Source organism: Cupressus sempervirens, chromosome 11 (assembly GCF_028749045.1).
Source record: "Cupressus sempervirens isolate cs-2001-9-10 chromosome 11, ASM2874904v1, whole genome shotgun sequence".
Lineage (NCBI taxonomy): Eukaryota > Viridiplantae > Streptophyta > Pinopsida > Cupressales > Cupressaceae > Cupressus > Cupressus sempervirens.
Genome location: NC_143128.1, coordinates 289,726,564 through 289,729,739, shown reverse-complemented (window position 1 = coordinate 289,729,739; position 3,176 = coordinate 289,726,564). Strand labels below are relative to the sequence as shown.

The window sequence follows — 3,176 nt, the reverse complement described above, 5'->3', positions numbered from 1 at the left end:
GAATTTGCATGTACTATGTTCACTATAAGTTCAAGATGACCTCAAAAAAAATAGCATATGTGCATGCTTACAAATCTTTATTTATGCTTTCAAATCAAAACCTATCGGTGTATCCCTTGCACCTCCTTTTGGTGCAAGTGCTAGTATATTTACTTGTTGCTATAACACTTACTTTCTCAACCTTTATATTTCTTTCTCCCCTTCTTATTTCTCCTTATTTATTTCAATTTTCAGAATCTCTATTTTTCTACCTTTCTAACTATTGACAGGAACTTTGATGGATAACATCCTTGTAGTGTAATACAAAATCATTTAATTGCGACAAGATATAAATGATGGAAGATTAAATACAGAATGTTCAAACGATAAATATATTTAATTTAAGAGGATTACTTCATTATTTTACCGTCATTGTGGGACCTCATCCACTACAAAACCATCACAAGTGAATTTGCCGCACCGAGCACGCAAGGGGACCAAGCGGAAGATTTGATATATTATCTCATTCACGCGCAATGCAAATTGCATCCAGACAGAAGATAGCTGTATTTTACCCTTGTATCCCCCACGTCAACAGAATAGGAATGTGCTCGGAAGCTCCCTCCCGAACTGCTTAGTTGTTTTTCGCGTTCGTGATTGCCAGTGGTATATGCTGCCCTCCCCTTTTCGACTTTGTTCTAAACACCTACTTAAACCCCTTCCTCTTCTTCCTTCTTCCCATACCACACTTTCTTATTTCTCTCTAATTTGTACCTTCCAAATCTGTCTCCCCTGCCACAAAAAATGGCCATTTTAGGGTCTCAGAGGTTTGCGATGACTTTAGTGCTACTTTGTATGGCGGCATTGTCCACTACTGGGGATGCCGCAGCTCGGCCCCTTTTGCACCGGAGGAAGCTTTCTGCCCTGGTGGAAGAAGAGCCCCTTGTTCTTCAATACCACAATGGCCCTCTCCTCACCACAACGCCCGTTCTCAATCTTCATCTTATCTGGTACGGCAATTTCTCTTCCGCCCAGCGAGCCATTGTGGCCGACTTTGTGCAGTCTATGGGGACGGAAAGCGGCAAGCAGCAGGGTTCTTCACCCTCTGTTCTCACCTGGTGGAAAACGACAGAGGCCTACAGAGGATCTGCCCCTTCCACAGTAAACCAGCAAGCTCAGCCTTTGACCCGAAGGCTGGGGAATCAGAAGCTGGACGAATCCTATTCTCTCGGAAAGTCTCTCAAAAGAAGTGACATTCCCAACCTGGTGGAGGGAGCAATCCAATCCGGAGCTCTGCCTCCGCCTTCAAAGAATATTAAAAGCAGTAATGGTGAGGTGGAGTTGTATTTGGTGCTCACATCTGAGGATGTCATGGTGGAAAACTTCTGCAGCAGCTCGTGCGGATTCCACGACAGCAGCAAAGTTGGAGACAGTGAATACGCGTACGCGTGGGTGGGGAACTCGGGGAGGCAGTGCCCGGGGCAGTGCGCGTGGCCGTTTCATCAGCCCATTTACGGACCGCAGAGCGCTCCTCTGCTGCCCCCCAACGGCGACGTGGGCGTCGATGGGATGATCATCAACATTGCCACCGTTTTGACGGGAGCAGTGACGAATCCGTTCAAGTCGGGATATTTCCAGGGAGACGCCACCGCTCCATTGGAGGCGGTGTCAGCTTGTCCTGGCATTTACGGAAGCGGGGCTTATCCCGGATACGCCGGCAAAGTGTTGGTGGAGGAGACGACGGGGGCGAGCTACAATGCCCACGGCGTCAACAGCCGCACGTTCCTCCTCCCAGCAATGTGGGATCCCGCCTCCCACTCCTGCAAGACCTTGGTCTGAGTAACCTAAATTATGTTTTAATATTTCCTGCATACAATTCTTTGAACAGGCTGGTGTCTGTCTCTGACTTCCGTCTGTTAACAATTTTTTATTCATTTATTCTTTTTAATTAATAAATTGTTCTTTATACTGGTCCAATTAATCTTGTTGACGTCATTGCCACTATTGATCCGAATTCATCCTCTAAATTTTGTTACTCAATGGAAGAGAGATTGTAGTTGATGTTCTTTGTGCTGTTCTTGTTGATGATTAAATCTTGTCAGATAATAATGAAAAAAAAAACGTTTACTTTGTATCATATGATGCCAATAGTGGCATGTTGTGATGGTTAAGTTGTTGTGTTGTTATCCTTGCCATCAAGGTTCAAATCTCATGGGGATGAGGTCCCTCGTTTGTGGCCTCATTGGTTCATAGCGCTAGGTCAAAGCGTTTACACCTCTTTAAAAAAAAAAAAAAATGATAGTTACATGATGGATTAGTTTAACTAATCTATCAATTTTAGAAGTATGAAGAATATGGAGCATTTGGTCTAGTATGAGAATAAGAAAGTTCCTAATTATAGTTGCGGTTTGTATTTCTGTTTTTAATTCTATTTTTATTTAAACTTGCAATCAAATGGTGAGAATTCTATGTGTTCTCAACTCTTAATGACAAGAACAGAGAAAGAAAAGGTTCCCGTACTTGCACCAAACAAGTCTGAGACGCAATTTAACACATGTATTGTAGCTATGATGTAAAAGGCTAGAAAAAAGGGAACAATGGAGATTCTTGATGCTATTGCCCAAAAAATGTCTATCAACTAGATGACAACACCTTGGAGTCTTCTACTATTAAGGCCTTGTCTACTAATTGCCAACAAAACATGCCTCATCAAAGTGATGTGATGAAATTAAAATATGCCCAATAGCCATCAAAACATGCCTCATCAAAGTGATGTGATGAAGTTAAATCACCTCCCTCATCAAAGTGATGTGATGAAGTTAAAATATGCCCAATAGCCATCAAAACATGCCTCATCAAAGTGATGGAATGAAGTTAAATCACCTACAGTAGAAAGGAAAATGAGAGTTTGAATAAGCATCTCAAGGAGACAACTATGGGTATGCAAGGGAAGTGTAGAAAATTGTTTGATTGCTACTTTGCTACTTAGCTCCCATTGTACGTAAACAAGTTTGAAAAACACATGATACAAAGATGCATATATGCTCAAATGATAAGACAGTATATAGAATCCATAATATTAAAATATTGTGAAGTTTGACCCGTGCTAACAAGATTGAAATGTAAATATATAATATGAACTAATGATCTAAGTCTTGTCCTTATGTATAAGATCCTTGTTGATTAATCCGAAGTGT

At 41.7% G+C, this 3,176-nt stretch overlaps 1 pseudogene across 1 annotated transcript; it reads left to right on the top strand.

The window, feature by feature from the left end:
* The first annotated feature begins 549 nt into the window (after nt 1-549).
* On the top strand, nt 550-2,322 carry LOC149529253 (protein EXORDIUM-like 2 pseudogene; annotated as a pseudogene). Its single transcript, XR_016358806.1, has one exon. The product of XR_016358806.1 is annotated as a protein EXORDIUM-like 2 pseudogene (transcript).
* Nucleotides 2,323-3,176: the final 854 nt, after the last annotated feature.